The following is a 14,735-nucleotide window of genomic DNA, read 5'->3' on the forward strand; positions in this document are numbered from 1 at the left end:
TAATGGTAACATACATAAGAGATTCAATCATCCTCAGGAAGATGATTTCTCAGCTGTGTATGAAGAGGACGGCTCTGAGTTGCAGATCCAGAAGGTTAATTTCGATCATTCAGCCACCTACTACTGCTGCTGTTGGAGGTTGATCCCCACAGTGAGAAATGCTCCCTGCAGCCTGAACAAAAACCTCCAGATGAACAGATGTCAAACAGTGTTTGTGACAGGAAGAGATCAGTAAACCACAGCCCAGGTTCACATATTTCACCTCCATCTCAGCCAGAGTCACTAACAGTGTTGGGCAGTAACACATTACTAAGTAATCTATTACTGTTATATTATTAGGATACTTTCCCCAGTAATGACTAGTGTAAGGGATTACAATTTATTAATCCAATCATTAAGTAATATAGTCATATAACAAGTACTGTAACTAATTAGTTTTAATACTAAGCAATATGGAAGATAATATTACTTTTTAAGTAGTAATAACAAACAAGTAACTGATTCCACTTCCTGAGTAAGTTTTCTAACACTGGTCACAAACACACTGAACTGAGCTGAAGTTTCTTTTCTTACCAACACAGAGAAACACTAATAAAAGATCTGAAACAGAAAACTATACAAATAATTACATTAATAATACAAATAAATGTATGTACATGTGATAAAAACATGAATAATTCCTTTTTGAAAACCAGTTCCTGATTACAATCATTTAGACAAAATTGTCAAAAATGATGAAACCAAAACCAGCTTCAACATTTAAAGATTAAAATCCTCTGATTTGACCTGCTGCAGGAATAAAGTCTGTTCCTCCTCACAATGCTGATCTGCTCTTAATGCAAACACTTCCTGTGTCTCCTTCACAATAAAAGCTTTGCAGACACATTTCTAACATCACATGTTGGAACTGATTTAATTAGATAATGAGATAATCTCATTTTAGTCTTTTCATCCAACCAGAACTTGGATCCAGAACCAGAGACCAGACATGATGTTTATGGTCCCCAGAGGATACATCCTAATATTTATACACATTTTAAGATGTCTTATAAACTGTTAATCAACAGAGAAATGTCTAATGACAACATGTGACAGAATATGGATTGAAGATATTTGAAGGTTTTAAAACAAAGTATAATTATATTAATGTCAAACCCTATATATATTCATCCAAACACTGAAATCACTTTGAATGAATGATTAAATTGCAACAAACCTTTTCATCCAATAACGCTTCTTTCAGCTTTAATATTTCTGAGCTTAAGTTCAGCAATTATATAAAAGTAGGAGGATCACAACTCTTTCTACTTCAGATAACAACAAGACTACATTGAAACACAGACATTATAAATGTATAGTAATGGATGTTAGGCGCTCCCTGCCCTGCTCTCTTTTCCCTCTGTTCATCTCAGGTGTTCCTGATTTCTGATTGAGGGGGCCCTCCCTGGATATAAAGAGGCTGGGAGACAGAAATCTGTCTCTGAGACTGAAGCAGCTGATCACCGTTGGTTTCTCTCTCTCTTTTGGGTTTCTTTGCTTTGAGGATGGAGGTCTAGTAGTCTAGTTTTCGGTGGCTTTATTTCTGTTAGTTAGTTGAACTACAACGACTACCTTCGGCAAGTCACTGTACCATTATCTTTAATGTGACTATTATTGCCACTGTTCATCACACCCCAAAAGCCACGCCAGACAACGCCTACCAAGAGTCTGGGTCTGCCGGGTGTTTCTCCCTAAAAGGGAGTTTTTTTTCGCCCACTGTGGCAACAGCCACTGCTAATGCTTGCCTTTGAGGGAATTACTGTTATTGTTGGGGCTTTGTAAATTATAGAGTGTGGTCTAGACATACTCTATCTGTAAAGTGTCTTGAGATAAGTCTGTTATGATTTGATACTATAAATAAAATTGAATTGAATTGAATTAGTCTACTTTCTAGTTGAGGGGAGTTCGGGTCCAATGGCCTTCTTCCCTCTTCTTTTGTTCTTTTGGCCAGACCTCCAGACTCCTGTAGTTTTGGTTTAATTATATAGTTCATTTGTGAATAAATTTTAATTTCCTTTAACTAATCCTCAGGTTTGGTGTTATTCGATATGTTGACGGGCCACATAAGTTGTGTTTGTTTGCTGTCGGTAACATATTTGGGGGGCTCGTCAAACGGTCAGGTGTGTAGATCTCTAGAGTGTGGTTTTGATTTGGTGAATACCTTGGTTGTGGTGTTGTGTGATGAGGCCTTCCTGAAGGGTGTGTTGTCAGTAACTACACTGCAACACAGACATTATACATTTATAGTAATGGACTAAATATAAAAATGTGAGCTGATGTTACAGGATAAAAACGTTATCAAAGTCAGTAGGATTCATCCTCGGAGGAACATGAACGTCTGAACCAACGATCCACAGAGACACTCTGCTAGTGGGTCTAAAAAGGACATAAAAGAAGAGACAGTCATATTAATATGAACATTAGAGAAACACATCATGGAGCTGGAATATGATACTGGTTAATAATATGGACTGGTTCACCTCAGCAGACACATTCAACAGCTGACAGGTTTTTGTATCACTCAGTTTCACTGTGAGAGGCAGAGGCATGGTACAGGATCTTTGGCTCTGGAACTAAACTGATTGTAACAGGTAAGAATAAATATTCATTTCCTTCAGTTATTTTAATGAACAAGTTGTAATTAGTTTTAATGAGTTTCTGCTGCTTCAGGCTTCATATGTTAGTTTTTCATCAGTAGAAGAGAATTCTTGCAGTCTTGCAGCTATTGTTACATAAAAAAGGTTCATAGTTCCTGAAAACATGTTTAAATATCTCTGCACAACTCCAATTATTTTTTATTTCTGCAGGAGATTAATCTGATTTATAGAAAAGTTTGATGAAATGTTAGAAACATACAGTATTGGATCTCTCTCAGTTAATCAGCAATAAGATAATATATGATGTTAAACATAATCTAATATATATCACTACATGTATTTTGTAAATAGTATCACTTTATTTATATTGTTTAGGATAATTAATGAATCCTTTTAAACAGTTATTGTTTTTGTATCTTAGCGCACCGTTAATATAAACAGTATTTTATGATTAACATAATCTTAACATTTTATTGTAATTGTGTATAAAAGGTTAAATTGTTGTGAAAAACTATGAAATTACTGATATATTGATTTGTTTCTTACGCAATTAGAGTAAAATATAATATGGTAAATATGTATATATATGTTATATGTAGCCTTTTGTAGTAATTAAAATGATAATTGTATTTTATGAAAAGATAAATATGTAATTTATTTTAATATGTAAGTTAACTCTACAACACTCATATATATTTCAACATATTTTATAATTATTATATGTTAATTTACAATCAGGAATCAAGGTAGTCTGTTTATTATATTGCAGTTTTTATTTAAATTTGATATATCATAAAAACAACCCGTTCTCACTCTGAACTCGTAAAAAATAAGGAGGTTTGGACAGTGTCTGTCAGCCGTCTGAAGAGAGGCCTAAAAACACCTTCAGCGTGTTTGTAGAGCGCTCCAGGGAGAGCAGCAGCTACATGGAGCTTGAATATGACTTAGCATTAAGAGAGACTACGGTAGAGAGTAGTATGAAAGCCCCAAAATCTGCGTAGGGAGGTTGGTTGGGGGTGGATGGGTCAAACAACACAGGACCTTCACCCAGGAGACCGGGATCGGGTCCGGCGTGTCACGTTTCCTAAACCCAACCCGTCCCGTTCTTGTCCCGCGTGTCATGGAAACGTAAGCCCCCACCATCTTTTCCTAAACCTGACTGAGTCAAAAATGGGCCGCATAGTCCCGACCCCGCACGTTTAGATAAAGCACGTTTAGATCTGACACTAAAGGGAGACTTTTATCGTCAATAACAACGCCAAAGTCACCGGACCAAGAGTCTGTATTTTATGAGATGGGAGTGAGAATCTGTTGAATAAAAATCATTCACGGTTTAATGTTAAGATTTTTTTTTTTATGTAAAAATTATTTCTACTCTTTCAATGTCAATATTTATTGGCTCCTATGAATAGTTTTTCATTAGTGGTTATCAAATAAGGACTAAGACTCAAATAAATTGTTATATTTGATCTTTATATAAAATGTATAAACACATCATGAACAGAGTCATAGATGAGTTAAAGTTCATACTGAAAGTGGAGGCTGTTATAATTACAATTAATTAACTTACCGGAGAGACAGTGATTTCTATCTGTTTTGACCCGCATACATTTAAAATATAAATAATTGGAAATCTTTTTGTTGTTATATTTACTTATCACTTATTGTTGAACATTTTATTGTAGTTGTGTATAAACGTGAACTTTGTTGTTAACAATGATATGACATATTTTATGAATTGTGTAGTTTCAATATATATTAAAATGTTATATAGATTGTAATAATTCAAAATTGCTCGAGTATTACATTTGAAAGTACATTTTATTTATCATAATAGAGAAAGAAATTCATTCTATCAACGAAAATGTCATCACTATATTATGTTAGTAATAATAATTATAGTGAATAGACTTTTTAGATTAATCCCCTATTGTCTGTAGTCCCCCATATAACCCGTGCTGACATGAGATGATGTGTGTGTTCCATATGAAGGTGAATCCAGTATATGTAGTGAACTTTGTGCTGTATTGATGAGTAGTTTAGTGATCAGAGTCCATGTAGTTTCCAGGATCAGACTGAATGCAGTGCTGGAAGCTGCTGGTGACTGTGTGAATGTGTGTCTGTGCTGCTTGTTGCTGCTGTCAAACTTCAGATGAGCCGGGAGTGAAGCCCGTGGTGGCGTGTACCCAGCAGCATCCAGAGCCCACCTGGAGGGAAGAGCTCCCTGCTGTGTCTGGCCTCAGCCATGTTTCCTCCTCTGGTCCAGTTCTCCTGGAAAAGACGGAAGAGACTGGTCCTCTGGAGGAGCTGCCCCCTGATGATATAGAACAGCTGGAGATCAGAGAGTCAGGACACACCGCCTCCATCTTGCTGATCCATCAGAAAGAGAACAGCACATATAAATACCGCTGTGATGTCCTACATGAGGGGGGGACAGTGGAGGCCCAAACAGAACAAGGTAATGAAGGCTTGGTGACTGTTTTCAGTACTGACTACGTTTAAATGCACTTAATTATAATAATTAGTTTTCATCTCTTATTCTGAAAAAGACAATATTCCACTAATACTCCCGTTAACATGCAGCTGTGCAAAATAGGATTTTTGTTCCAGCGGTGGTGGACTTGTTGGATTATGTGAACACAGCCTCCCTCTTTCATTCCTTCAACCAGCTTCTTGAAAAAGTCAGCATCTCTACAGCAGCCTTGCAAACTGTTGCTTTTTGTACAACAACCATAGCAACGCACAGAGCTGACAGTGATGAAGGCTTGGTGACTGTGTTCAGCAGTGATTCAGCTTCATGTGGAGATGCTGTCAAAGAGAGCAGAGGAGGAGATGACTGACATTTGTCACTGCAACTCCAAACATTTCACTGCTTTTCTGTTTCAGAGGTTCCAGCTCCAGCAGCCTCCTGTCCTCCAGAGAGAGATCCACCAGACCAGCTAGCTCTGGAGGAAGCTGACTGTAAGATCACCTGCTGACTCTCCTTTAATAACTATGTTTCCTTTTGCACTTCAGCTTTTGTTTTCAATGCCAACACTTAAAGTCACTGTCCTGGCTCCATAACTGAAAAGCTTGGTAGAGATTTGACTTGTTAGTTTTTAATAGGGGCCTTTGAGCTTTCATGTAAATTGTAGCGGACCCCGTCTTTATGTGAAGGTGGTTATCCCGTCTGGAAACATCCAAGTTATACTGATGAAGATCTGAAGCTGTTCTGCAGCCCAGTCTCACTGAAAAAACGCATTACAAATACCACGGGTTTCTACCTGTGAAATACGTGCAATGTGTGCCGAAAGTGAAATTGTGCGTACAGTAGATACGTGGAGCGCCAATTACAGTAATGGAAACCACTGTGTTTATAGTATAAAGGGGCGTGGGACCGCGTAAGGAGGTTGGTTGGGGTGATGGATGGGTAAAACACGGGACTTTCACCCAGGAGACCGGGGTTCGCGTCCGTGTTTAGCGATTTTCAGCATCCTGTGTTTCAGCATCCCGTGTTTGGCGATTTTCAGCATGTGTTTTTTTTGTTAGGCCGTTTATTAGCGTGTTGATGTTTATGGCGGCGTTTTTGCGACTTTGTAGTGTTTTTTGTTAAGCCTTCCCTAATGTTTCTTCCTAAAACCCAACCGTTTATTAGTGTGTTTTTGTGACTTTCTTGTGTTACTAAAGCCTTTCCCTGCATTATTTTTCTAAACCCAACCATATCTATGTTTTTTGTGTGTATGCTGTTCCGCGATAACACACAACGGCGGTTACGCGAGAGCTCGCGTCGTATAAAACGCACCGGTCCCCATTACTTCAATTGGAGCTCCGCTATGTAATGCCGTAGAATTTCACTTTCGCGTACACAATGCGCACTATTTCACAGGTAGAAACCCGTGTTATTTGTACGCTCGAAGTGAGACCGGGTTGAGTAGAACATACTGAAACTGTGTCCGTCTCCGTCTCCGTCTCCGTGTGTGTGTGTGTGTGTGTGTGTGTGTGTGTGTGTGTCAGTGTCCTTCCAGTCCCAGTGCAGGGTGAAGCTGTTCTGTCTGCTGTACACCCAGCTGATAGTGAAGAGTCTGGTGTACTGTTGTGGACTCTCTCTGCTGATGATCCTCAGAAACAAGGGACCGTCCACCAGCTGCTCACATGCTGACTGACTGTTTTCTGCTCGACTTTTCTCGCCTTCAAATCTCATCAATTCATCTCATTTATCACTTTGATCAGTATTCAGAAATATCAATTATGACTTGTAGTTGTCATCTTAACCATATAAATACATATATATCTTAGCAGTTACTACGTTTAAATTCTGTGGTGTTTTATATACTTTAGTTTATTTCTACTTTTAATTTTAACTTGTATATTGATAGATCATTTTGAATAATCAGCTGTCTGGTAGATATTTCATAGTTCATAGTATTTTTTCTGTTCTTGTGTTTCTCTTTAATACATTATGCAGAGTGTGGCAGCTTTTTCTTTTTTCAGTGTAACATTCTTAATGAATGTAAATGAGCAGAAATAAAAGTTTCTGTTTTTTCATCCTTATTTTTTGGATTTCGTTAAAATAATTAATTATAGTAATATAGATCAAAATCATTGTCATTGGACATCTAACCAAAGGTAACAAATATATGTAACCAGTTGTTGTATACAGATCAGTAGGTGTGGGTGTTCCACGTTGGAGTCTTCTCCAGGACAAATCTTTTATGGTGAGTTGCTCGGTAATACCTGGGGTCATGCGGTATATGGGCCACAGGTATTTGTTAATCATTAAATGCTTTAAAAATAGGCATATATAATATAATACCTGAAAAATACTTACAGCCTTTCTCACATTAACATCACAATGACAGTTACAACCATCCACTCTGGTTAAAGGATCATTCCAGGAACTGGAGTTTGATTTCAGCGCTCAGTATTCACTCTCTCAGCTTGGATCTGCGTCATTAATCTGAAAAAGAAACAGCTCAAATAATAAAAAAAACATGAATTATATTTGTTTATTTTTAGTAATAAAGAAATTAAAAATAAAATTACAAAGGAAATTAAAGTGTGCAAAAAAATTTTTCTTATTTTCTCCTTAAATCATAAATAATTGTTAACTAAAACTCTGATTCATAAAACAGTGGATATTATGAATAAGAATGTGTAGTAATACATCATTATTATACATACACATAAACGCGTTTAAGAAGTCGACCGCAGTATTTTCCAAAAATAAGCGGTACATCTGTTATCATTGATCAGAGCGACAGAACACAAACCACAGAGACAAACAAGTCATCTTGTTGTTTCACCCCTCAAAAAACATCTGCATCTCTAAAAGCAGAACTTGGCGTCCATGTTACCATGGTAACATGAAACAACCTATCGGTGCACCGCGGTAACTCAAGCTTTTGAAAACACAATCATAATTTACATAACCAACCATACAGGTTCATTTCATCTTAAAGTGTAAATTGCAGGTTAAATTTTTCATGAAGTTAAGCAATGTGCTTATTAAACATAAAGATTAGAGCCGCCCACCATTGTTTTTGTATGGCATTTTATAACAAAATGCTGAATATAATATGAAAATTTGGTTTTACAGTGGTTTTAAGCACTCCCTTCCCTTCCACTAGGGGGGGGTGACGTCATAAGAGGGACTCCAAGAGTCTAACGGACAGTAGCCAGTAGGCTAGCAGTTATATTGGAGACCTAGCTAGCTAGCAAAAATGGTAAACTATTGTGTTTGTGCAGGATGTCGAGAGTACATCAGAAACAGGGCAGAGGGTCCACCAGGACAAACGGCTGATTCGTTTCCTGGGTGAGGTCTGTGGCTACTGGCGTGGGCTGATTTCACTGCTGCCTCTGTGACCCACTCTCTCCTCTGCCTGCTGCGCTGTTGCTCAGTGTGTGTGTGTGTGTGTGTGTGTGTGTGTGTGTGTGTGAGACCGATCTGAGAGACCTCCGGTTTACAGCGGTGTGTGTGTGTGTGTGTGTGTGTGTGTGTGAGACCGGTCTGAGAGACCTCCGGTTTACAGCGTGTGTGTGTGTGTGTGTGTGTGTGTGTGTGTGAGACCGGTCTGAAAGACCTCCGGTTTACAGCGGGGTGTCCGAGCCGAAACTTTCCGGCGACGAGCCAGTGGCCGGGGCAGGCTGCTGGCTGTCGGCGTTACTTCGGAGCTTCTCAACTCCGAAAACTTTGAACCAAATTGTCAATTCAGCAACGATTTTCACAAGACTGCCTATATTCGAAATCTAAACAGTTAATTTCTCGCCCAAAACGTTGTCAGAAGTGAATTTAGTGATGAATAAGACGGCAAAAATGGATAAAATTGTCCCGTTGTTGGCCTGTCTATGTACCTGCTAGGGGTTGCTACTCCCTCTTATGACGCCGTCATCGCCAGTTACTGTAAAAAACATGCTACCTTTGAAGAAACCCCAATAAATGTTATTTTAACGCATTTCAAGACAGAAATGTTTAAATATATACATATTGAGCACTTTATTTACATATTAATTGGTTGTGGTGGTTAACCTGCACTTTACACTTTAAAGGAGTTTGCACACCGCTCCAACAAATACCAACAAAGTATTTAAAGTTGGCAGTTGTTGTCAGTTGTTGTCAGTTGGTGGCAGTTGGGTGGCAGTTGTCAGTTGGTCGTCTTTAGAATGTTCATAAACCAACTGCCAGTCCACACTGCCCAGACAGGAACAGACAAGACTGACTTTGGTCACCTAGTCCTACCTTTTCTTATTTGAGTTTTAGTGTAATATAACATGGATGAAATCTTGTTGAATGTTGCTAAAGTAGTTCTTGTTTTTGGACCCCAGGAAGACCAGCAGGTTGTCTAGACGACAGCTAATGGGGATCCTTATAATAACCAATAAAATGATGATCACCTCTGTGCTCCTCCTGTTGTTACTTTGACACTGCTGCCCTCTGGTGGCTGCTGAGACTCACTGCTTCAAACTACATGTCTTGTGTTTCTTCATTTGTGTTTTTCTTGTCTCTTTTTGTTGTTTCTTGTATGCAATGTTGCAGAAAGTATTCTGATCCGTTTACTGCAGTAAATGTAATGTAAACATACACTGTTACAGTAAAAGTCCTGCATTGGAAATGTTCCTTCAGTGAAAGTCTGTAAGTATAATAGTAAAGTTAGTTAGTTAGCTAATGGACATTTTGATCCTCACTAGATAACTAGATGATGATAAAGAGTAAATAGTGAGAGGTGTTGTTCAACTAGTGAAACGAGATGTCTAACTAGTGCTGACAAAGACTGAAATCGTTGAGGAAACTGACGTCTGATATCAAGAATATGAAATAAATGCTTGAGTGCATTTTTCATATTTTTACCCTTGGTGTTGAAATGGTACACATGTTTCTCTCTTTCATGTTGTACCCTTAAATTGGTCGAAATGTACAGTTCTGGCCTCTTAAAAACTAAATTGTACTGTTAGGGTAACATTTCAAAGAGTGAACCTGTAAGTACAGAAATGTTCTTGTCTTGTATCTCCATTTTGGAGTGTGTTTAAGAGGCCTAGTGTCAGGATTTGTGCAGGCTTGGACCCCAAAATGCAGAGAGTTAGGCTGGCTTCACACTGGCTGCGTGCGTGCGACGTGTCAGCTGCGTGGCGGCTGTCCGTTTTATTTGGGTTCCCATGGTAACAGGCCAGAGCGTGCACACTGCCTGCCGCGTTGACACGTACGTCTCGGCTCGAGCCGCACCAAAAACGATGCATGCTAGAAGTAGGACACCTATTTGCGGTGTTGGAAGCGTTTCCAGGCAAAATAGAATACAAAAGATGTTTATATGTCATTTTGACACTAATACATATTAATAAATGACATATTGATGTTTGAAAGTCTCGAGGTTTTGACATAAATGCAAATATAAATGTAATATAAAAAATTATAATAAATGAGTATCCATTTTCAAATATTGTACCTGTCCATACAGAACAAAATATTTTGTAGCCTATTTTGCCGGTCAATACTTCCGACGTTGTCTTTGCTGTAATCAGATCAGAATATATTTATGTTTAACATGAAGTATACTACTGCTTGAGTGCAGTAAATGAATGGAAAAACTATATGTCCAGACAAGGCTAGCAGCAGGAGCAGTGGCGTCAGACACCTTTCTGGTGTGAACAGACATAGTAAACGCCACACAGCTGACACGCGCAGAACGCCGCCTCACGCCACACAGGCAGCGTGAAGCCGGCCTCAAGACAAGGAGGCAGCGTAAGGTTTCCAAGGTTTATTAAATTAAAACGGCTGCAACAAAAAGTGTTCTGAAGCAAGCAGGTCTAAAACTGACTAAAAGAAAATCCAGAAACACTAGGAACAACACTACAGTCGCAGGAAAAGACACACATTACAAGTTCTCTCACACTACACTGCTCCTCCGCTCTCTTCACTGTACCAGTTGCATCTGGAACCACTTCAAGACACTAGTACTCACATACAGGGCCACGAAGGGATCAGCCCCAGCTTACATCATCCAGGACATGGTCAAACCATATACCCCAACCCCCCCACTTCACTCTGCATCAGCCAACCTGCTTGCTGCCCCCTCACAGCGACGGAGAACTAATCACTCAACCAAATCCCGACTGTTTGCTGTCCTGGCTCCCAAATGGTGGGATGAGCTCCCTATTGGCTTCAGGATGGCCGACAGCCTACGCATCTTCCGCCTTAAGCTAAAAACACATCTCTTCTGACTACACTTCGGATAAACATGAAGAAGGAAAAGAAGAGAAGAGGGGAAAAAAATTATGTGTATATATATATATATATATAACCCTATTTCTTGAAGCTGCACTTTCACATGTCTCTTTGTAGTTTTGCTTATTTAAAGCTAATGTACTTACACTTACTACTTGTTGTCTGGAGTTTGCACCTTCAGGGTTGAAAGCACTTAATTGGAAGTTGCTGTGGCGTCAGCTAAATGACATGTAATGTAATAAAAAGACACACGTAATGACAATGAGCAGACATTTGACAAAGAAAGCACAGAGATTAAATACACAAAAAATCCTGACAGCAGCAGCAGCAGCAGCAATATTTGGTCCAATAATTGACCAATTGACAATTAAAATTAATCCTCAACTTTTTTCAAGCACAAATGCAAAAAAAAGTCTCAACTTTGTTTGTTTTACAGTAAAATGAATAAACAGAATATTTTAAGTCATAAAGACATCTTTCTCTTTTTATCTGAAGGTTTATAGACCAAATCAGCAGATGAATTGATAAAGAAAGTAATCTTTGCTTTGTCACATGTGATCGTCAGGGCCACGCTGAATCTGCAGATGCAGAGTTCTGCTGATTTTTCACAGATTTTAAACACATTTCAGAAAATAAAATAAAACTCAGAATGTTATCACATCTCCAACCCAAGCAGAAAAAACAGTACAAAAATAATAAAAATCCACAGATTGTGTTTGGGTCTGCTGATGGTAAACTGAATCTCGTCTCAGGTTGTTAAATTGTCTCCACGTTTCCTTCACTTGCTTTCCTTCCTTCCCATCCCACGGAGGAAGCATGGGCGAGATGTGAGGAGAGAGGAAACAAGGAAATGTGTTTTAGAGAGATGAGACGTCCTTTCCTCTAAAGTGTAACATGAATTTGTCAGCTGTTTGGGCGGAGTTAGCAGCGGCTTTCAGCTGCACGGCTTCCAGGAAGGCTGCTCTCTGTATCCTCGCTCATAGCTCCACGATGATCCCTCCTCCATCCTCGCTCCTCTGGGCAGGAATAAGAGCTTTGAGACGGCCTTCATGAAGGAGAGCCAGAACAAGTTCTGGTTCCAGCGAGGACCGAGGAGATATCAAATAAGAGACTTGGGATTCACCCTTACAGTAAAGGCTGTGTGTGTGAATCAGGTTGTTGTTGCAGACACTAGGGGGCAGCAGTGTGAAGGAAATGTTCTACACAGTAGTAGTTTCATTCGGAAAACTTTACTGCAGTGAAAGTACTGATACCACACAGTACAAATACTCTGTTACAGTAAAAGTAGTGATACCACACAGTACAAATACTCTGTTACAGTAAAAGTCCTGCAATGAAAATGTTCCTTCAGTGAAAGTCTGTAAGCATCATCAGTGAAATGTAGTTTTGAAAGTTAAAATGTCCCCTGTGACTGTTTTAATATCATAAATTAGATTATTAATACTCAGCGTTAATGTAAAAGCAGTATATTACTGTTGGAGTTGGTTTAGCTGGAGCTCATTTTGAACTTTGAACTGATGATTATTTTCATTCTGGATTCATCTGCTGATTATTTTCTTCATTAATTGATTGATTGGGTTGTAATAATAGTGAGAAAAGTTCATCCCAAATTATCCAGAGCCCAAAGTGACTCCTTCACAATGTTTCTTCTGTCAAACCAACAGTCCAGACTTCACAATTATTACTGATACATTAACAGTATTAAACACTAAATTTCAGAAAACTCATAATACAAAAACTAATTGTCTTAATGTAGGTAATCAACTGGGGAGGTTTCATGATCATATCTATTAGTTAAAATATTAACCCTGTGTGGCCGGGTTGGCTCGGTTGGTGGAGCAGGCGCTCATATATGTAGGGGTTTGCTCCTCGGCGCCACGGCCGCGGGTTCGGCTCTGACCTTTGTTGCATGTCATTCCCCCTCTCTCTCCTCTTTCATGTCTTCATCTGTCTTGTGGAAGTAAAGGCCTAAAAGTGCCCAAAAAATAATCTTAAAAAAATTCATATTAACCCTGTAATCAAAATGTCAATATTTTTTTATCCTTATCTTTAAAGGTTTTGTTCTAATACTTTGAGCCAGAAATTTCCACTTCTGTAGCACTTACATGAGTCTGACTTGTACAACATTGTAAGTACAATATGCAAATTAACACATATTTAATAAGAAGATGCCTTATTTTCATTGCAGACATTAACCACTGAGACATCAGATCAGAAACACTCATGTGAGTTGTCGTGTTTGTATGAGGACTCTCATCAAATCCAAGTGTAAACTGTAAAGTTCACCTTTGATGGCTAAAATCCCCATAAATAAAGTCCATGGACGTGACCTCCAGGTGGGTCATCATTGTTGCTCTCTGGGCTCAGTTAAACTGTGTGTGGGTAGAGGGCTCAGTGGAAAAAAAGGCTTCCAGACCACAAGAGAAAAGACACACAGCTGCAGAGAGGAAGAGGAGTTCCTGAGTGTTTACAGCAGCAGCAGATATGAATCTGTTCTCAGTGGTTATTAGAAATCATAAAAAACTGTTGACAGCGAATCACCACTTCCTTTCCTGCAGCAGACGGGCTGTGTGGGTTTCTGCTCTGCAGCCTTTCTCACATTAACAACACAATGACAGTTACAACCATCCACTCTGGTTAAAGGATCATTCCAGGAACTGGAGTTTGATTTCAATGCTCAGTACTCAACCATGTGCTGCAGGCCTATAGACAAACAAATTAAAAATCCAATGTTTAAAAAATTAATTTCTGCTTCATTTAGCAATAAAGCAAATTGATGTTTCTATTTCAGCAAAAATGAAAAGGATGTATGTATTTATGTATTTGCCAGTGGTTTCTTATATTTTCTACTTAAATCATGAATCATTATTAATTTAGTACTAAAGCCAAATTAACAAAACAGTTGAAATTATGTATAAGAATGTGTAGTAATGTATCATTATTGCTTATTATAATACTTTATGATTCTACGTTATTTAACTCGACCGCAGTATTTAAAAAAAAAAAACAGATTCTCACATCAAACTCGTAAAATAAGGATGTTTGGTCAGGAGCCTTTCTCGTTCTTATTGACGCTAAAAGTCTCCTTTAGCGTTTCAAGTAAACGTGCTTGGTCGGCATTATTGCCGTCCCTTTTGACGCGCTTGGTCGGGACTATTAAAAGGTTGTACTGTTCCGTGATGTGCGGGAAGAGCGGGACGGTTGGGTTTAGGAAAGGGTCGCACAGTTCTGTTGACACGTGGGAGGAAAGAAAAAAGCGACGAAAGTCTTGTGTTTGACCCATCCACCACCCCAACCAACCTTCTTACGCAGAAATTCTCCCTTACATACTAATCGCTACATCTTATCTAACTGCGGCTCTCCCCGGTGCGTTGTACAAACACGCTGAAGGGCGCCTTTTTCGT

This window comes from Perca fluviatilis, chromosome 11 (assembly GCF_010015445.1).
Source record: "Perca fluviatilis chromosome 11, GENO_Pfluv_1.0, whole genome shotgun sequence".
NCBI lineage: Eukaryota > Metazoa > Chordata > Actinopteri > Perciformes > Percidae > Perca > Perca fluviatilis.